Consider the following 22,727-nt stretch of genomic DNA (forward strand, 5'->3'; position numbering starts at 1 on the left):
TTACCCTGCCTACGTGGGGTAATTCCGAACACATTGGGGGGCAATCACAAGCACTGTTGTGTAATAGCGAATAAAAAGCTAATTGTAATAACTAAGTCTAAAAACTATATTATGCAACAAAAACAAAAAAAAGGAGTGACTTTATTTCCATAGAAGCTACAACAGAGTGTTACTCAAGAAAAAAGTTGCATAAAATTATCAGAAAAATTTAAAATCAAATTATAGTGAACAACATCCGCAGCTTCATTACACTACTGCACGTCTGGAACTGAGCATAGGATCCCTTCTCAGCAGGTAAATTCGAATTTATTTTTTTACAATGCTGTTTTGACCATGTTCGGAGTTACCCCGCGTTCGCCATTACCCCACTCTCCCCTACACGTTTTTCATTAATTATGTCACATTTTTGAATAAGCGCTTAAGCTGCCGTAATTCGTATTTATTTATTTTATTTATATATTTGTTAAACACCCACTATATATTACAAGTAAGGTAAATAAAAAGTTTCAAAAAAAATCTCTAGGATCTAGGAATTTTATTTTCAAGAACATCCTTGAAGATTGTTCTTTGTTCTTTTGAGTTCCAGTACTCAACTGCACATTTTAAGATTTTAAGATCCGTTTCAGGAATTATATTTTTTAAACCAGTAATTTTTCTTTTTTCTTTGTGTTGCATTAGTTTCTCTATATTTAATTTATGACTATTGCACAGAGCCTTGACGCTATCTACAAAAGGTCGTGGACCTGATTCGTTGTTCAACTGCGACTTAAGAATATCAAATGTCATTTTATTTTTCAACAGGCGAATAAATAAGTTTATCTTATTTTGTTGCGTAATTATAGATATATCTTCAATACAAAATAGGGGATGTATATAATTTTTACTATGTTTTGAAACGTTTAGTAGTGACTTCAGTGCAATTCTTCCTACTTCTATACTAATACTTCCTATTGTTGTAGTTCGCGCTTTTTTGTGGAATGTTACGGTCCAGTGCGTCCTATTGTTCGTATTACGTCAGTTCAATCGAAATCTCGTGCTCTAAAGTTAAAGTTTAAATGTTTGTGTTTCTTATGTCAGGTTGTAAAAATATTATATTTATGTTTAAGCTGCACGAGTTTTCAAGTTAGGAAAGCTGATCCTCTCCACCATGACTATTAATATTTTAACGTGCAACATAAACGGTCTGAAAAATCGGGACAAACGCAGCAATTTTTTTTGGTTTTTTAAAAAATCCTCCTTTGATCTTATCCCTCTAAATCCAACGTTTCTTTAAACGAAGTAAAAAAGGACAATAACGGGAGAATATTAAACGTCATGATAAAAATTCATGAACACGAAATGCAGGTGCTGAATATTTATGCTCCTAATGTGCCGAGAGAAAGGCGCCTTTTTTCGGCGGCCTTGGAGACATCTCGCAGGACACAGGACTACCCGTCCTGTTGGCCAGGGATTTCAACATGGTCGAAAGCCTGCCTCTTGACACAGAAGGCACAAACAACTCTGAATATCACACCTACGGCATTACTGAACTCGGGATCTTCCAAGGTAGGTACAACCTAGTAGATGTTTTTCGTTACACAACAAAAGTTTCACAACAGAAGAGAATTCACATGGTGCAATCAGACGGTTAAATGTAGACTCGACAGAATCTACTGCCCTAATAAAATCGCCAAAAAAACAACATACACCAAAATTCTCGCCAACCCTTTTTCCGATCACGAGTTCGTGTCAACAACTGTCGATTCAAGTAAAACCAGGAGAAGACCAGGATACTGGAAATTAAATTGTTCCCTATTGGAAACAGAGGTGCATAGGCAGAAAATTGAACTCTTATAGAACTCTTGATAGAAAATTATAGAACCAAATCAAACTTGCGGAATCTCAGGTAGAACAATATTCTCAAATTTACATTTAGTCCGTGATCTTATAGATTACGCGCAATTTAAAAATCTACCTAGTTTCATTTTGTCAATAGACCAAGAAAAGGCGTTTGACAAAGTTGATCGTGCGTTTCTGCTTCAGATTCTCCGAAAATTCAATCTCGGAGAAAGTTTTGTATCTTTTGTCAACACCTTATATTCAGAAGTTTCGGCATCTGTTCTGAATTACGGTTTCCTGTCAGCCTCCTTTCCTACGGAAAGAGGAGTTAGACAGAGCAACCCCTCACTCTCTTGCTGAATGTTTTTGTCGCCGAAGCTCTCGCTTTGATGATCAGAGCAGACAGCAGAATAGAGGGTTTCCTGTTACCAGGTAGACCTAAAACCCTCAAAATACAGCAGCACGCAGACGATTCGAACTTTTTTGCCAGGGACGTAAAATCAATCCACTTTTTTTTCGAAAAAAAAATAAAACTGTTTGAAAAAGCAAGTGGTTCAGTGATCAACGCCTCAAAAACCAAGAGTCTCGCCCTTGCGGGTTTTGATCCTAAAATGTACCCGGAATTGGACGACATAGAGTGGAACAACAACACCGGTTTCAAAATTTTAGGTGTTACTTTTTACACCAGGCTGAGCGATAGCACCAATTTCAACTGGTTAGTAACTCTAAACAAAATAGAGAAAAAACTCAAGTTTCTGGGACTACGTACTTTTTCACTTAGGGGAAAGACTATGATGATAAATACGTTAGCAATGTCAAAAGTGTGGTTTCTGGCAAACGTGCTGCGTGTTCCGAATGGGCAATAGAATGTCTGCACAGAGCCATTTTTTAAAATCTGTGGCAAAAGACCAATTTCAATCCGGTCAAGAGAGAGACATTTTTTTTACCCGTTAAAAGCTGGGGTCTCGGAATTTTATCACCGAAGAAGCAAAGTCTTGCACTTCGCCTTAAAACACTCTTTCAACTGAAAGTTAGCGAAGAGGACAAAGCTCACGATTATTACTACTTAAAAAAGTATTGGTTGGCGAGTTCACTTATAAAGTTTACGAACCAAAACCAAAGCTGGAACTTTTTAAAGCATTTTTCCAAAACACTGGGACAACAAAACGTCTCAGTACTACAAAACAACAATCGAAATATTAGGCAAAAACGGGTCCCTTTTTAACATCCCCCTAAAACAACAAAAAATTTTTACTTAGAAGTAGCAAAAAACAAAAAGACAGTCGTACCAGCAGAACTTTTCTGAAACGATTCAACAAAAACAACAATGCCGTGGACCCAAATTTGGAAAAAAATCTTCATCTCCCACGCATGCGGACCGACCCAAAACATCCTCTTTCGTTTTTTACAAAACAGTTTACCTTCTGCGGCCTTGCTAGCCAAAAGCACAAGGCAACATATCGTCAAAAATAATAAATGCAAAACTTGTGGTAAAATTGAGGACAACATCCATATCTTTGCCTACTGTCCTCCTTTTGTTGAAATTTGGGAGTATTTTAAACATGTATATAACTCCTTGACATCCCGAAACAATTTTTCTCCAATAAATTTGATTTTCTCGATTGAAACAGCGAATTTATCGGAGAAAAACCCCACTTCGCAGCTGCTGTTGACATTCACTCAAACCATTATGAGTGCAATATGGAACAGTAGTTCCATATTGCAGTTTTGTTACTATACACCACATGTATAGTAACAAAAAAATAGACCCAATGGCAGTGATCAGGGTATTAATCAGAAACATCAGGAATATTATTACCTTAAAATATAATTATCTTGTCCGTAGAAACACCGCGGACATTTTTTGTGAGTATTTTTGTATTAAAAATGTTTTCTGTCAAGTTGAGAATGGAAATCTGAAACTAAACATATGAGCTAAAATAAAATAACGGCTCGTTGTATGTTTAGTAAAGATTTCATTCCCTCTGCAATTTTTACTATGTTATACAACAAAATTATTATTATATATGATTACCCCTATAACATTTTAAAGTTACGTTACATCTTAATCGGTTACAATTGGTAACACGGTTACATTCTCTAACTTTTAATTAAATATTAAGTAAATAAACTTGATAATGCAATAAATGTGTTTTATATTGCCGTATTGCTAACAATCATCTTTTATTTTATTTTTATTGCAAAATAGCTTCGTCTCAATTGGTTACTTTGTCACGAAAAAAAAAAAAATTCTCAATTCGCAACGTTACGTCTCAATTAGTTTTCTTTTTAACTATATAAAGTGTAACCATATAAGACGTAACGTAACGTTACTAAATACAGATTCGAGACGTAACTAAACTACGTGACCTAAATGGATTTTTTTAACGTAACATTATGTCTTAATTGGTTACACTCTAACAAGTACCAAGATAGACGTAAGGTAACGTAAAATAAATTAAATTTTTTTTTTTTTTTTTTTTTTTTCTTTTATTACAAAATAATAAATATTTACAATTTTTTATAACATTAACTAAGTTTATATGTTTTTACAATATATGGTATTACAAAGCTAGCGTAAATATATACATTTTTTGTTTTTTTTAAATTTTATTACATTATTTTTTAATTTTTTTAATTTTTTATTTTATTGTGTTTTTTGATTTTATATTTTTTTGTGTTTTTTGGTTTTATATTTTTTTGTATTTTTTTGTTTTTAATTTTTTTTGCCGTTGTGCGGAAAGAAATCAAGAGTTTAGATTAGGTAAAAAGAGAGAAGAAATTTCAAATTAGGTTAAGGAGAGGTTCATAAGAAAAAAGAAAGATTTATATCTAAAAAAATTTAAAAAAGGAATTACAGGACTTTTAAATAAACATTACGTTACGAACACTATAGATAAAAAAAATATTGTGCTAAAATAATGTTTCATATATTAAGGTCTGGCAGTGATTTGCTAATTTTATATAATAATAAGTTTGTTGTATAACATAAAAAAATTGCAAGAGGGAAGAAAGTCTTTACTAAACATACCACGAGCCGTTGTTTTATTTCAGCTCATATGTTTAGTTTCAGACAACCATTCTCTACTTGACAGAAAACATTTTTTAAACAAAAATACTCACAGAAAATGTCCGCGGTGTTTCTGCGGACATGATAATTATATTTTAAGGTAATAATATGCCTGATGTTCCTGATTATTACCCTAATCACTGCCATTGGGTCAATTTTTTTGTTACTAAACATGTGGTGGCATCTACTGTTCCATATTGCACTCATGATGGTTTGAGTGAGTGTCAACAGCAGCTGTGAAGTGGGGCTTTTCTCCGATAAACTCGCTGTTTCAATCGAGAAAATCGAATTTATCGGAGAAAAGTTGTTTCGGGATGTCAAGGAGTTATATACATGTTTAAAATATTCCCAAATTTTGACAGAAGGAGGACAGTAGGCAAAGATATGCATGTTGTCCTCGATTTTACCACAAGTTTTGCATTTGTTATTTTTGACGATCTGTTGCCTTGTGCTTTTGGCTAGCAAGGCCGCAGAAGGTAAACTGTTGTGTAAGAAACGAAAGAGGATGTTTTGAGTCGGTCCGCATGCGTGGGAGGTGAAGTTTTTTTTCCAAATTTGGGTCCACGGCATTGTTGTTTTTGTTGAACTGTTCCAAAAAAGTTCTGCTGGCACGACTGTCTTTTTGTTTTTTGCCACTTCTAAGTAAAATTTTTTTGTTGTTTTTAGGGGGATGTTAAAAAGGGACCCGTTTTTGCCTAATATTTCTATTGTTGTTTTGTAGTACTGAGACGTTTTGTTGTCCCAGTGTTTCGGAAAATTGTTCTGCTTTAAAAAGTTCCAGCTTAGGTTTTGGTTCGTAAATTTTATAAGTGAACTCGCCAACCAATACTTTGAAAAGTAGTAACAATCGTGAGCTTTGTCCTCTTCGCATTCTTTCAGTTGAAAGAGTGTTTTAAGGCGAAGTGCAAGACTTTGCTCCTTCGGTGATAAAATTCCGAGACCCCCGCTTTTGACGGGTAAGAAAAGTGTCTCTCTCTTGACCGGATTGAAATTGGTCTTTTGCCACAGATTTTAAAAAATGGCTCTGTGCAGACGTTCTATTGCCCATTCGGAACACGCAGCACGTTTGCCAGAAACCACACTTTTGACATTGCTAACGTATTTATCAACATAGTCTTTCCCCTAAGTGACAAAGTACGTAGTCCCAGAAACTTGAGTTTTTTCTCTATTTTGTTTAGAGTTACTAACCAGTTGAAATTGGTAGTATCGCTCAGTCTGGTGTAAAAAGTAACACCTAAAATTTTGAAACCGGTGTTGTTGTTCCACTCTATGCCGTCCAATTCCGGGTACATTTTGGGATCAAAACCCCCAAGTGCGAGACCCTTGGTTTTTGAGGCATTGATCACTGAACCACTTGCTTTTTCAAACAGTTTTACTTTTTCGAAGAAACAACGGACTGATTTTACGTCCCTGGCAAAAAAGTTCGAATCGTCTGCGTCCTGCTGTATTTTAAGGGGTTTAGGTGTACCTGGTAGCGGGAAACCCTCGATTCTGCCATCTGCTCTGATCACCAAAGCGAGAGCTTTGGCGACAAAAACATACAGCAAGAGAGAGAGGGGATCACCCTGTCTAACTCCCCTTTCCGTAGGGAAGGAGGCTGACAGGAAACCGCAATTCAGAACAGATGCCGAAACTTCTGAATATAAGGTGTTAACAAAAGATACAAAATTTTCTCCGAGATTGAATTTTCGGAGAATCTGAAGCAGAAACGCACTATCGACTTTATCAAATGCCTTTTCTTGGTCTATTGACAAAATGAAACTGGGTAGATTTTTAAATTGCGCGTAATCTATAAGATCACGGACTAAATGTAAATTTGAGAATATTGTTCTACCTGAGATTCCGCAAGTTTGATTTGGTTCTATAATTTTCCCCATTACTTTTGCAAGTCTTAGGGCCAGCGCTTTTGTAATTATTTTGTAATCAGCGCCGATAAGGGATATGGGCCTCCAGTTTTTGCATTCGGTAAGATCTCCTTGTTTGGGGATCAGTGAAATAATGGATTTTTTCATAGAGTGGCTGGTGTTTTTTTCTACGAAAAGTATTTCGTAGGCAAGTTCTTCAAAATCTTTTTCTAAAATGTGCCAAAAGGTTTTATAAAATTCAGCTGGAAGTCCGTCAAAGCCCGGAGATTTTCCGTTTTCAAATTTAAAAAGGGCTTCTTTTAGTTCGGCGACGGACAGGCGGGTGTTTAAAAATTGATTTTCATCATCACTTAAACGTTTAGTGATGTGTGACAAGACATAGTTTTGGCTGTCTTTGCATAAACTAGTTTTGGTGTAAATGTTTTTCTAATATGAAACTAGGGAGTTTAGTATTTCACCAGGTTCACTCGTCAATGTACCGTCATTCTTGCGAATTTCGGTAATTGACTTGTTCCGCTGTTGAACTTTTTCCAAATTATACAAAAATTTTGAAGGTTTTTCTCCTTCTTCGATTAGTTTTTGTTTCGTGCGAATAAACGCTCCGGTAAACTGGAGCAAGAAAAGAGCATCGCGTTTTTCTTTGATGCTATCTAAATTCGGGTTAGCGTTTTGTCGCTCCCGTTGGATTTCGTTTTCAATCCTTTTGATATTTTTTTTGTTTTTCGCACTTTCCTGTATCGATATGTTTTGTAATTCAGCCCTAACAAAAAGTTTGCAGTCGTCCCACCATTTTAAAATTGACGTATAGGACCGTTTTCTTGTTTGCCAATCTCGAATTAAGAGCTCAATTTTTTGCCTATGTACCTCTATTTCCAAAAGGGAGCAGTTTAATTTCCAGTATCCTGGTCCTCTCCTGGTTTTACTAAAATTGACAGTTGTTGACACGAACTCGTGGTCAGAAAAAGGGTTGGTGAGAATTTTGTTGTATGTTGTTTTTTTGGCGACTTTATCAGGGCAGTAGAATCTGTCGAGTCTACATTTGACCGTCTGATTGCGCCATGTGAATTCTCTTTTGTTGGGAAATTTGTAACGATAAACATCTACGAGGTTATACTTACCTTGGAGGACCCCGAGTTCAGCAATGCCGTAGGTGTGATATTTAGCGTTGTTTGTGCCCTCTGTGTCAAGAGGCAGGCTTTCGACCATGTTGAAATCCCCGGCCATCAGGACGGGTAGTCCTGTGTCCTGCAAGAAATCTCCAAGGTCGCCAAAAAAGAGGCGCCTTTCTCTCGGCACATTGGGCGCATAAATATTCAGCACCTGCATTTCGTGTTCATCAATTTTTATCATGACATTTAATATTCTTCCGTTGTTGTCCCTTTTTAGTTCGTGCAAAGACACATTGGATTTGGAGAGTATCGCCACCCCACAACAGTTATGACTCGGACCTGAGTTCCAAATAGACTCGCCAGTCCATTCGTCACTCCACTGTTTAATAGTGGACGGTCCGGATTTTGTTTCCTGAAGGAGGATAAGATCGAAGGTGGATTTTTTGAGAAACCCAAAAAAATTATTGCGTTTTTCTTGATCGTTTAGACCATTTATGTTGCACGTTAAAATATTAATAGCCATGATGGAGAGGATCAGGTTTCCTAATTTGAAAACTCGTGTACCTTAAACATGAATATAATAATTTTACAACCTGTCATAAAAAAACACAAACATAAAAACCTTAACCTTATAGCACGAGTTTTCGTTTGAACTGACGTAATACGAACAATAGGATTCACTGGACCATAACATTCCACAAAAAAGCGCGAACTACAACAATACGAATTACGACAGCTTAAGCGCTTTTTTAAAAACGTGACATGCATAATTAATGAAGTTTAAAATAAAACGTAAAAAAAAAGAATTTTTGTAGAAAGAAAAAGAAATAATAGTTTAGAACAAAAAAAAGTCGAAATAATAGTCTGATTTGAGAACAAAGCTAAAAAGTAAGATAAAACGAAAAATTTTAGAGTGAAATAAACTTACGATTTCTTTTCCGCACATGTTTGGCTTTCATAGTCCTCATCAATGAATAACAAATCGCCCTCGTCCTGATCAAATTTTTGGTCTGTTTCTTCACGTACAACCATGTCGATCTCTTCTGGTGTTTCCAAGGTCGTTGTGTCAGTTACTAAAACATTTATATTTGTTACTTTTTTGGGAGTTTCTCCCTCCGATTGTCCAAGTCTTTTTCTATTTGACTGGACAGACTTCGATAGATTTTTTATTTTTAAAGAAACTTTATTGCTTTGAGGATCAGGATTATGAATATTGGTGTCAACTCTGCAAAGGTTATCGTCTGAATTTTTAATATCTTTGTCTTCACTTTTCTTGTCTTCATTGTTGACCTCTGCAGTTTCGATATGTTTGGGTTCGGAGGGTGAGATGGTTGGGCCAGCTCTTTGAGCGTTGATTTCTGGTTGACCAATATGTTTGTATCTGAGGGTAAGCCCATCGACGTTTTGATAGCGTGGCAGTGGATTTTGAGATGGGTTTTTCCAGTTTTTTATAATAATAATTACGTTACCTGTGTAAATGTCTTCCCCTTGGACTTTAACCTTTTGCAGGTAAAAAGAGTCAAACTCACCTCTGCCTGTCGCAAGGTGCTTTCCAAGCAAGACGAATGCGCTTTCACACCCATTTCGTAAAATACCAATTGGGATATTTTGTACGAGTACATGTACCTTACGTACAAACTTTTGTTGAAAGCTAAGTGCGCAGCCTTTGATTTCAATTTCGGTGTTCAGAAACACTTCGACTGCCGAATTGTTTATCACCGCAAACTCGAAAAGTTTATTTGAGTAATGCCTCGTAACTCCCCAGACATTAGATAACAGATTTTTGCCAGACAAAGCAAATAAAAAGTCGTTCACGCTGATATTCAAATCTCCATATCTGCACACCAAAACATTTGCACTGTCGTTGGACGAATTAGATTTAAAAATTCCAAGTAAAGTTTTCGCTTGAGTGTTAGGTGTGACTGAAGATGATAGTGCTCCAGCATAACTTTAGCCATCACGATGTGGTGCATACCTTATTAACACAAATACTGAAAAAGTTTAGATGTGTTTTTTTCTGTTGTGCCGTTTCCGGGTGCCAACAATACCTTGATTTGTAATAGTTTCAAGAAGACTTTTCAGTGTGTTTACTTTTTTAAATATCATGAAGATATATGTGTTGATATATATGAAAATAAATGTGTTTTTTTTTTTTTTTTTTTTTTTTTTTTTTATTACAAAATAATAAATATATACAATTTTTTAATATTATTAACTAGTTTTTTTAAGTTTTTACAATATATGTTGTTACAATATAGCGTAAATATATACATTTTTTGTTTTTTAAATTTTATTACATAAATTTTGTATTTTTAATTTTTTATTTTTTTGTGTTTTTTGATTTTATATTTTTTTGTGTTTTTTGGTTTTATATTTTTTTGTATTTTTTTGTATTTTATTTTTTTGCCGTTGTGCGGAAAGAAATCATGAGTTCAGACTAGGTAAAAAGAAGAAAGAAGATTCGAAATAGGTTAAGGAGAGGTTCATAAGGTAAAAGAAAGATTTATATCCATAAAAGTTAAAAAAACGGAATTACAGGGCTTTAACATAAACATTTCGTTACGAACACTATAGATAAAAAAATTTATGTTTTAAAATAATATTTCATATAATAAGGTCTGGCAGTGATATGCTAATTTTATATAATAATAAGTTTGTTGTATAACATAAAAAAAAGTGCAAGAGGAAAGAAAGACTTTACTAAACATACCACGAGCCGTTGTCTTATTTCAGCTCATATGTTTAGTTTCAGACTTCCATTCTCTACTTGACAGAAAACATTTTTTATACAAAAATACTCACAGAAAATGTCCGCGGTGTTTCTACGGACATGATAATTATATTTTCAGATAATAATATTCCTGATGTTCCTGATTATTACCCTGATCACTGCCATTGGGTCAATTTTTTTGTTACTAAACATGTGGTGACATCTACTGTTCCATATTGCACTCATGATGGTTTGAGTGAGTGTCAACAGCAGCTGCAAAGTGGGGTTTTTCTCCGATAAACTCGCTGTTTCAATCGAGAAAATCGAATTTATCGGAGAAAAGTTGTTTCGGGATGTCAAGGAGTTATATACATGTTTAAAATACTCCCAAATTTCAACAGAAGGAGGGCAGTAGGCAAAGATATGCATGTTGTCCTCGATTTTACCACAAGTTTTGCATTTGTTATTTTTGACGATCTGTTGCCTTGTGCTTTTGGCTAGCAAGGCCGCAGATGGTAAACTGTTGTGTAAAAAACGAAAGAGGATGTTTTGAGTCGGTCCGCATGCGTGGGAGGTGAAGTTTTTTTTCCAAATTTGGGTCCACGGCATCGTTGTTTTTGTTGAACTGTTCCAAAAAAGTTCCGCTGGTACGACTGTCTTTTTGTTTTTTGCCACTTCTAAGTAAAAATTTTTTGTTGTTTTTAGGGGGATGTTAAAAAGGGACCCGTTTTTGCTTAATATTTCTATTGTTGTTTTGTAGTACTGAGACGTTTTATTGTCCCAGTGTTTTGGAAAATTGTTCTGCTTTAAAAAGTTCCAGCTTTGGTTTTGGTTCGTAAATTTTATAAGTGAACTCGCCAACCAATACTTTGAAAAGTAGTAAGAATCGTGAGCTTTGTCCTCTTCGCATTCTTTCAGTTGAAAGAGTGTTTTAAGGCGAAGTGCAAGACTTTGCTCCTTCGGTGATAAAATTCCGAGACCCCCGCTTTTGACGGGTAAGAAAAGTGTCTCTCTCTTGACCGGATTGTAATTGGTCTTTTGCCACAGATTTTCGAAAATGGCTCTGTGCAGACGTTCTATTACCCATTCGGGAACGGGCAGCACGTTTGCCAGAAACCATACTTTTGACATTGCTAACGTATTTATCAACATAGTCTTTCCCCTAAGTGACAAAGTACGTAGTCCCAGAAACTTGAGTTTTTTCTCTATTTTGTTTAGAGTTACTAACCAGTTGAAATTGGTAGTATCGCTCAGTCTGGTGTAAAAAGTAACACCTAAAATTTTGAAACCGGTGTTGTTGTTCCACTCTATGCCGTCCAATTCCGGGTACATTTTGGGATCAAAACCCCCAAGTGCGAGACCCTTGGTTTTTGAGGCATTGATCACTGAACCACTTGCTTTTTCAAACAGTTTTACTTTTTCGAAGAAACAACGGACTGATTTTACGTCCCTGGCAAAAAAGTTCGAATCGTCTGCGTCCTGCTGTATTTTAAGGGGTTTAGGTGTACCTGGTAGCGGGAAACCCTCTATTCTGCCATCTGCTCTGATCACCAAAGCGAGAGCTTCGGCGACAAAAACATACAGCAAGAGAGAGAGGGGATCACCCTGTCTAACTCCCCTTTCCGTAGGGAAGGAGGCTGACAGGAAACCGCAATTCAGAACAGATGCCGAAACTTCTGAATATAAGGTGTTAACAAAAGATACAAAATTTTCTCCGAGATTGAATTTTCGGAGAATCTGAAGCAGAAACGCACGATCGACTTTATCAAACGCCTTTTCTTGGTCTATTGACAAAATGAAACTGGGTAGATTTTTAAATTGCGCGTAATCTATAAGATCACGGACTAAATGTAAATTTGAGAATATTGTTCTACCTGGGATTCCGCAAGTTTGATTTGGTTCTATAATTTTCCCCATTACTTTTGCAAGTCTTAGGGCCAGCGCTTTTGTGATTATTTTGTAATCAGCGCCGATTAGGGATATGGGCCTCCAGTTTTTGCATTCGGTAAGATCTCCTTGTTTGGGGATCAGTGAAATAATAGATTTTTTCATAGAGTGGCTGGTGTTTTTTTCTACGAAAAGTATTTCGTAGGCAAGTTCTTCAAAATCTTTTTCTAAAATGTGCCAAAAGGTTTTATAAAATTCAGCTGGAAGTCCGTCAAAGCCCGGAGATTTTCCGTTTTCAAATTTAAAAAGGGCTTCTTTTAGTTCGGCGACGGACAGGCGGGTGTTTAAAAATTGATTTTCATCATCACTTAAACGTTTAGTGATGTGTGACAAGACATAGTTTTGGCTGTCTTTGCATAAACTAGTTTTGGTGTAAATGTTTTTCTAATATGAAACTAGGGAGTTTAGTATTTCACCAGGTTCACTCGTCAATGTGCCGTCATTCTTGCGAATTTCGGTAACTGACTTGTTCCGCTGTTGAACTTTTTCCAAATTATACAAAAATTTTGAAGGTTTTTCTCCTTCTTCGATTAGTTTTTGTTTCGTGCGAATAAACGCTCCGGGAAACTGGAGCAAGAAAAGAGCATCGCGTTTTTCTTTGATGCTATCTAAATTCGGGTTAGCGTTTTGTCGCTCCCGTTGGATTTCGTTTTCAATCCTTTTGATATTTTTTTTGTTTTTCGCACTTTCCTGTATCGATATGTTTTGTAATTCAGCCCTAACAAAAAGTTTGCAGTCGTCCCACCATTTTAAAATTGACGTATAGGACCGTTTTCTTGTTTGCCAATCTCGAATTAAGAGCTCAATTTTTTGCCTATGTACCTCTATTTCCAAAAGGGAGCAGTTTAATTTCCAGTATCCTGGTCCTCTCCTGGTTTTACTAAAATTGACAGTTGTTGACACGAACTCGTGGTCAGAAAAAGGGTTGGTGAGAATTTTGTTGTATGTTGTTTTTTTGGCGACTTTATCAGGGCAGTAGAATCTGTCGAGTCTACATTTGACCGTCTGATTGCGCCATGTGAATTCTCTTTTGTTGGGAAATTTGTAACGATAAACATCTACGAGGTTATACTTACCTTGGAGGACCCCGAGTTCAGCAATGCCGTAGGTGTGATATTTAGCGTTGTTTGTGCCCTCTGTGTCAAGAGGCAGGCTTTCGACCATGTTGAAATCCCCGGCCATCAGGACGGGTAGTCCTGTGTCCTGCAAGAAATCTCCAAGGTCGCCAAAAAAGAGGCGCCTTTCTCTCGGCACATTGGGCGCATAAATATTCAGCACCTGCATTTCGTGTTCATCAATTTTTATCATGACATTTAATATTCTTCCGTTGTTGTCCCTCTTTAGTTCGTGCAAGGACACATTGGATTTGGAGAGTATCGCCACCCCACAACAGTTATGACTCGGACCTGAGTTCCAAATAGACTCGCCAGTCCATTCGTCACTCCACTGTTTAATAGTGGACGGTCCGGATTTTGTTTCCTGAAGGAGGATAAGATCGAAGGTGGATTTTTTGAGAAACCCAAAAAAATTATTGCGTTTTTCTTGATCGTTTAGACCATTTATGTTGCACGTTAAAATATTAATTGCCATGATGGAGAGGATCAGGTTTCCTAATTTGAAAACTCGTGTACCTTAAACATGAATATAATAATTTTACAACCTGACATAAAAAACACAAACATAAAAACCTTAACCTTATAGCACGAGTTTTCGTTTGAACTGACGTAATACGAACAATAGGATTCACTGGACCATAACATTCCACAAAAAAGCGCGAACTACAACAATACGAATTACGACAGCTTAAGCGCTTTTTTAAAAACGTGACATGCATAATTAATGAAGTTTGAAATAGAACGTAAAAAAAGAATTTTTGTAGAAAGAAAAGGAAATAATAGTTTAGAACAAAAAAAAAAAAAAAAAAAAAAAGTCGAAATAATAGTCTGATTTGAGAACAAAGCTAAAAAGTGAGATAAAAAGAAAACATATGAGAGAGAAATAAACTTACGATTTCTTTTCCGCACATGTTTGGCTATCATATTGTTCGTCTATAACTAGCAAGTCAATATCATCTTCGTAAGACATTTTCTCATTTTCTTCTAAAAAACAAACTTCTTCTAGAGACACTTTTAACTCCGCGTTGTTTATCAGTTTTTTGGGGGTGCCGCGTTCCAACTGCCCCAAACGTTTTCTCGTTGGTTGGGTGGAACGTGCCTTTTTGGTTTTAACACCATTTTCTTTTTCCTTGATGATTTCTTTTTCAGGATTAGTATCTACATCGTTCTCGATACTGGCGTTGTTTACTTTAATTTCTACAAATTCGTTGTCGATCTGCGGTGTAGTTGGTTGTAAAGAATTGGTGGGTGGATCGGTTTGGTTTGTTACTTTAGGGTTGGGTTCGGGCTGGCCAGGATGTTTATAACGTAAATTAAGACCATCAACTTTTTGGTAGCGGGGTAGCGGATTTAGAGTGGGGTTGTGCCAGTTCTTGATAATTATTATGACGTTTCCAGTGAAAATGTCCTCTCCTAGGACCTTGCATTTCTGTAGGTAGAAAGAGTCAAACTCTCCACGTCCAGCAGCTAGATGTTTGCCAAGCAGGATAATGGCGCTTTGGCAGCCATTCCTAAGAGTTCCAATTGGAATGTTCTGAACCAGGACGTGAACTTTTCGTACGAACTTTTGCTGGAAGTTTAAAACAATACCTTTAATTTCAATTTCAGCTTCTAAAAAGGATGTCAAAGACGAGTTGTTTGTAACGGCAAACTCGAACAACTTGTTGGAATAATGTCTAGTGACTCCCCACACATTACTAAGTAGCTTCTTTTCAGCCAAGCTAGCAAGAAAATCACTAACGGAAACGTTAAGATCCCCATACCTACAAATTAGAACGTTCGCATTGTCGACTTCGAATTTAGTGTTGAAAATACCAAGATTATTATTGGGATGAGCAGATGTGATAACGGAACCTAAAGCACCAGCATAACTTTTCGCCATTTTGATTGATGCCAATATTAGTGGTGCATACCTTTTTAACACAAATACTGAAAAAGTTTAGATGTGTTTTTTTCCGTTAAATTTGTGACGCGTAAGTTAACGAATTAGTTTTAAATCAATACGTAACATCACGTGCTTAAGGTTACAGTAAAAATCATATATATAAGGAAGTAGATTGCTTGTGGGTTAGTTTTTTTTTTAAATACTTTTTTTATTACAATGGCCTGGACAAATGCATTCAGGGCATTTACAATATTGTTAATTAAACAAATTTGTTAAATACTGTAATTCATTTATGAGTTATGGTATTTAACGATACATTTGTTAAGACATAAGTAACTAAAAAAAGTTTTAGAAAAATATTTTTTTGTTAAAAAATTCAAATCGCAAAGTTGCAATTAGTTAATTGCAACTTCGCGAATCGAAACGTTGTTTTCGTGACAAATTTGTTATAAAAAAATTTGAACTAATTTTTTGTATATTGTTAAAAGTTTAAAAAAATACCAGTATGGTTTTTTTTAACTTATAAATATTGATTTAAAAAAAAACCATGACACTTATAATTATAACAGTGCACTTTTAATAAGTGTAAACTAAGACGCATCATAACGTCAAAAATATCTATAGGTATTTTAAATGTGTCTCAGATTTAGATTATATAAAGTTACATCACGTTTTATTTGATCAAAAGCTTTTAAATTTATAAGTTTAGAGAATAATCTTTGTTAAATAAAACCCACAAGCAATCCAATGAATTATTATAAAAATTATTGTGGTTTATTCTCCTCGGGCTAGTTGCCATACAGAGACCGCCGTACCAAGGCACGCAAAGACATGTTCAACCCCCAAGAAGGAGCGTCATAACCGCTTTACGGCCGAGAGTAAAGTGATTTTTGTAAGAACGAAGTTATCTTAGAGCGAAAGATGGAAGTAATCGTGTTAGAGAGATTGCATAGAGAAAGCGGACAAGATTGCACATGATTTTAGATTGTGCAAATATAATTCAGATATTTCATAAGAATCAGGAATTATTTGAGATGGAAGGTCATTCAGGGGTCAATTATAAAAGAAAGAAGACATTAAACTAAAAAAAAGGTAGGTACGTTAAAAGCGCAGGCTTTTTTATTGAGGTGGAGGGTACTAAAAAGGGGAGGGGAAGAAGGATTGAAATAAAAGCGTACGTACTTAATGAACGACTCCTAATTAGAAATACATTTATACATATACAATTAGCAATGATAGTTAAAATTATGCTTGCATTTTTCGGCTTTTAAACTAGACATAAGGGGTGTTCAAAATTTTTTTATTATAAAACGAAAATACACAAGAAACCCAATATGGAGCAAATATGAAAAAAATACGATTACAAAAAAAAAAATTCTAAAAATATTGACATTTACCTTGTGCTCAAGCAGCAAAAAACCCCGGAAAATGCGCTAAATATTTTCTTAAAACGAAATTTCTTATGTGATTCTGACCCAAATTTTTTTTAAATTGTTATGTATTCCGGTTTTTTCATAAATGTTGTTTAATTTAAAAATAAAGATTTAGGAAAAAAATAACTATGGGCAAATACGCAATAAAGTTTTATTTTTTTGACTAAATTTTGCAAAACTTTATTTTATTTTAAACAACAAATACGAAAAAACCAGAATACACAATAATCTAAAAAAGAAATTAGACCATTATAATCACATTAGCATTTTTTTTTTACAAAATATTGAGATTTACCTTGCGCTCAAAGTCAAATAATTTGGGGACAATTTGGGGCATTTTTCGAGGTGTTATGCCGCTAAATTTATTTATTTCGTCAAAAAAAGTTTTACTGTTGTGCTAATGTGATTTCAATAATTATATAATTGGATAAATGTTTTTTTATTTTTTTTTTATCGATTCTATTCCTTTAAAGATGTAGATTTTATTTTTATATTTTAAAGATTCTCTGCAGCTAAGATCGCAAAAACGCATTAACCTCCATAAGGTGGCAGAGGCGCTCGGGGATCAATTAAAACGAATGCCAATACATGCAAAACGCGCAGTAATCAAGGCAGAAGCCAGACTAATAGGCATACCTAGTCGAGCACCAAAGAAGGCTATTATTGCACCTGAATCTATTGGTAATGATAATTCTGACAGTAACGTCTTTGATGATATTTGCAACGATGATAGTTCGTTTACCAAAGACAGTAGTTAGAGGCAAAATGTACACAGATTATATTATTACTATGTTAATTATTTTTTTCGTTATAATAAACTTCTGAATTAAATGCTTTTTTCTGATCGTCATCAATAAATTTTATATGAAATATATATGAGGAGGAGGGAGGAGGGTAATCAGGTGCAATCGATCCTCCTTTATTTGCATATTCTCTTTATTTCAAAGAACTTTTAAATGTTAAATTAATAAAAATTTATATTTACTATTATAATCTGCCTTTTTTCTAAAAATTTTCACGTTACGGGTCCGTATATATATATATATATATATATATATATATATATATATATATATATATATATATATATATATATATATATATATATATATATATATATATATATATATATATATACATATATATATATATATATATATACGTAAAAATAACGGACATTTTGCACGTAACGTAACGAATCTCGTTTACGTTACAATACGTAATGTAACCTGAAAATGTTATAGGGGTTAGATTAATCACTGCCAGTCCTTATTTTATGAAATATTATTAAAACACATAAGTGTTTATCTATAGTTTTTGTACCGTAATGTTTTGTGTAAAAGTCCTGTAATTCCTCTTAATTCGTTTTGATATAAATCTTTTTTTCCCTATGAATCTTTCTTTAACCTACTTTAGAATTTCTTTTTTTTTAAACCTAATTAAAACTCTCGATTTCTCTCCGCACAACGGCAAAAAAATAAAAAAAAGAAAAAGTAGAAACAAATATAAAATCAAAAAACACAAAAAAATATATAATAAAAAAAACACAAAAAAAGAAAAATACTACAAATATATAATAAAACAAATAAAAAATAGAAAATTATATATTTACAAACATTTGTAAAAACTTTATATTGTAAATCTATAAAACCTGAGTTAATGTTATTTTTAAAGAAAAAACTGTATGTCTTGTGAGCCACTTCTGCGTAAAAGTAACCCAGCTGGCATGCTAAAATGTATTGAAAGTCAACATATATTTAGTCATACAGTTCATGTATAAAATAAACCACGGACTGTCTTCAACGATATTTTATCCTTACTTTGGCAACTAAGCCATAAATATCCTACCAAGTTTTCAGCAAATAATTTTGTTACTCAAATATATAATCTAGAGCAATGTTCCTATTCTATTCAATACAGGGGACCTATTTTGTGGAAAAAGTTTCAGTATATTGTTAATTTAAAAAAAACACTCCAGAATTTAAATCTAAATTAAAGACATTATTTAGTACTTAGGAATTATAATATAGTAGATTTTGTCTGACTTTTTAGAATTTATTAAACTAAATTAGCACTATAAATCTAAAAATTTAGATCATTCAACAAAAAGAATAAAACCATTTAATATTAATATTTCAATGTCTTTATCAGACTTCATTGAAAATATTTACTCTTGAAGTTACCTACGAATTTATTGTTGTTTTGTGGTCATTTAATTTAAACAAGCACACTCTTATTGTATATTATATTTACGGGTAAGTTATTGTACATATATGTTTTATGATATTGAAATAGAAATTTTATTCATTTTAATTTTGAATTACTGCATAACTGGTTCCGGTCTGTATAAGACCCGAAACGGAATCTTTTATCACTTTATTATCAAATTTTAATTATTATTATTATTATTATTATTATTATTGTTATTATTTTATTAGTTTTTTGTTTCTTAACATCTTAAAATAACGTTTTTTTAATGTGGATATTTGAAAACGTTTCTTATGAGGCTCGGTGATAAAGCTAATTTATTTATCTTTTTGCTCCATCTATTTGTATAGATTTTTATTTTTTTGTATATTGTAAACATTTTTAAACAGCAGAATAAATTAAACTAAAAAACTTTAACACAAAAAATAAATTTTTTTCTTCTCTCAATTATAACTTTTTCAATTCCTAAAAGAAAGGAATTTCAGAAGCGTGCGTACTTCTTAGGGGGAGGAGGTCTTTAATAAAAAACTTAGCAACGGGCAAAGGCGATCAAATTTCTAAATTTTTGATGTACGTATTTTATGGACAATCCATTTGGACTGGCTACAAACTAAACTTTTTTGTTACCATACGAATATTAAATTTGAAATAGACAAATTTAATATTAAAATCTTTTTTTAGCTGAAGCATTTTAAAATATTTTGAATCTTTCTCGTTGATTGTTTATATTGTTTTTTTAACTATATTACTTTTTAATTTTTAGAAATTAAATAAATTTAGTTAGTGTTTTTTAATTTGCCTATTTTAATCTTTAGTTTATTATTTTTTCAATTTTTTTTTTTAGGGCAATGAAATTGCTTTTCAATTTCAATTTTCAAAATAAACTTTCTTGAGGAAAATTTCTATTCAACGGGAAGTTTTTTACAAAAAAATTGGTATCACGTCGCAGTGGGCGCGGTACGTTTTTTAAACGTTCTATCGTAGTTTTTATAAGGTTTAAACCAGATAAAAACTTTTTAAAAACGTACCATGTCCACTGGGACGTGATAACAATTTTTTTGTAAATGTTTTGTAAACGTGCCTACTGGGGTATTCTGCTGCGATATTTTGGTACTATATTCTGTTGCGATTTTCTGGAACAATATTCTGATGCGATATTCTCGTATCAATATTCTAGTTCGATACTCTGTTAAGATATTCTAGTACAACATTCAAAGTACAAGTTCTGAAGCGATATTCTGGTTCGATGTTTTGCAAAAATATTTTATTTTAACAATTTATAGGTAACAATTTATATATTATAAAAATATTTGTAAAACAAACTTTTGTTTGATTGTATCAACAAATCAAACGAAAGTAAAAAATATATATTTAACAAATAACTTAAAAAAAAGAGATTTAAAATTGAAAAGTTTGAATAAAACTTTGAACTAAATTTATTCCCTAAATTACGTTCCACAATATTGCGCGAAACATTAAGAATAAATAAAAACTTTTTATTTTACAAAAGCATTGACAAACTTTTTTTATTGCAGTAATAATTTTATTACTTTAGTTAAGATTTATCTCGCGAATAACGCAAAACAGAAAAGATTTATCTCGCGAATAACGCAAAACAGAAAAGATTTATCTCGCGAATAACGCAAAACAGAAAAGAAAGAAAAAAATTATTAAAAAAGTAATAATGATAAAATGTGTGTTCGGATAAAATACATATATAAATAAAAATATAATCATAGTAAAAATTTTGATTTTATCTACATTTAAGGAGTTAAATTATATAATTTAAGATTTTTTGATGTTCCAGCTATAACACTATTGTGCTAACTCCAAACTTAAGTTTGTTCACGCCTATGCCAAATAAGGAGGCTTTGCATAAAGTCGCGATGATGGAGGCCTGGAAACAAAAATACCCTAAAATTATTAGCCCCCTGCCCAAACATTAGGACAGTGATGTAGTGATGTATTTTTAACTTTGCTATCTTATACTAAATTTAAATTCATCGACAGGTTTTAAGTTTTATTTAAAAATATTGTAAAATGCTAGAGTTGTGACCATACAAAATTTCTAAACCTCTCCAAAATGAGGGGGTTGAAACCTTTTGCTAGCTGCTTTTAGTCATCCCATATAATTATTATTAATTAATAATTATTATTTAAGTAATTTTAATTTTTGCTTTTAACACTGTTCCAAATGAAATTTATAACAAATATAAAAATGATTTTTTTTATTTCTAGTTAATGAAATTCTAGTGCGTTGAAAACCTCTTAACAAGCACCACAAGTACAAAAAATATACATTATTAATGTATTTTTTGCTCCACCGTCTTAATTACTCTGGGCTTTCTTCATTACACGTACAAATCTTTCGCCTTTTACTAAAGATTTCCGTGGAGAAGGCCATACAAATGAGTGTTTAAAAATTTTTCTCTAGCCTGCTGACGCGGGCACTTTAATAAATGTAAATATCAATCCATTGCTAGTTAAACGCGTTTCTTTTCGTCAGGCACAAAGTTCCGGTTTACTTTTATGTGTTGACTACTGAAAGTAAGAGTTTTAAATACAACATTAGAGTATAATATAAGTAAGGCTGTCAAAGGGTACCCGCCCGTAGGTGCCCGGACAGCATTGTCAAATGACGGGTAACCGTTGTTCATGCAAAAAAACAAAATGTTTCAATTTACAAATTATATTCTTGTTTTTTTTTAAGTTTTCAATCATTAATTGAAATTAAACAATTTTATATATACATATATATACATATATATATATATATATATATATATATATATATATATATATATATATATATATATATATATATATATATATATATATATATATATATATATATATATATATATATATATATATATATATATATTTTGCTAATGTAGCAAAATTAAACTTTTACTACTTGCCTGATGATTGTGATAACACATAAAACTCAGAGTTGCAATATTAAATTATATTATAAACATTAGCATTTAGCTAATTCCTGGTACTGCGGGTAACAGTAACATATATATTATATAGCTTTAGTTTATCTATTGAGCACTCTTTCAAGTATACAATAAGGTGTCTATATTCCAGAAGATGATGCTAGTTGGATAAATTTCTTTAATCTTCTTAAAATTACATTGCTTTGTTTGTCACCAATGGCAAATAAAAATACTGCAAACTCCTTAAGATGTTTAATAGCCACCTACAACAAAAACTTTGTTCAGATTTATCCCGAAGAATCTTTTATTCCAAAGATGCATTATCTTAAGCATTTACCAGATCAATTGCTTATGTTTGGGCCATTACAAAATCATTGGTGTATGCGTTTTGAAGGAAAACATGCACTATATAAGCAACAATTTTTTAATTTTAAAAGTTTACCAAAATCACTAGCATTCCATCGTCAATGATGGATGTTTATGCAAATGTTATCTAGTGACACTGGCACCTACCTATATAAAGGAGACATAGTAAACAAAGGTTATCAAATAACTTTAGACCAAATTCATTGTGACAATGCAATACTAGAGCTAGAATTTAGATTAAATTCGAATGTCATACCAA

General features: G+C 33.1%; 1 non-coding gene across 1 annotated transcript; it reads left to right on the forward strand.

Moving 5' to 3' along the window:
- The first annotated feature begins 21,492 nt into the window (after positions 1 to 21,492).
- Positions 21,493 to 21,610, forward strand: LOC136085663 (U5 spliceosomal RNA). Its single transcript, XR_010641135.1, has one exon. It is a non-coding gene; the product is annotated as a U5 spliceosomal RNA (small nuclear RNA).
- Positions 21,611 to 22,727: the final 1,117 nt, after the last annotated feature.

Source organism: Hydra vulgaris, chromosome 09, assembly GCF_038396675.1.
Source record: "Hydra vulgaris chromosome 09, alternate assembly HydraT2T_AEP".
Classification (NCBI taxonomy): domain Eukaryota; kingdom Metazoa; phylum Cnidaria; class Hydrozoa; order Anthoathecata; family Hydridae; genus Hydra; species Hydra vulgaris.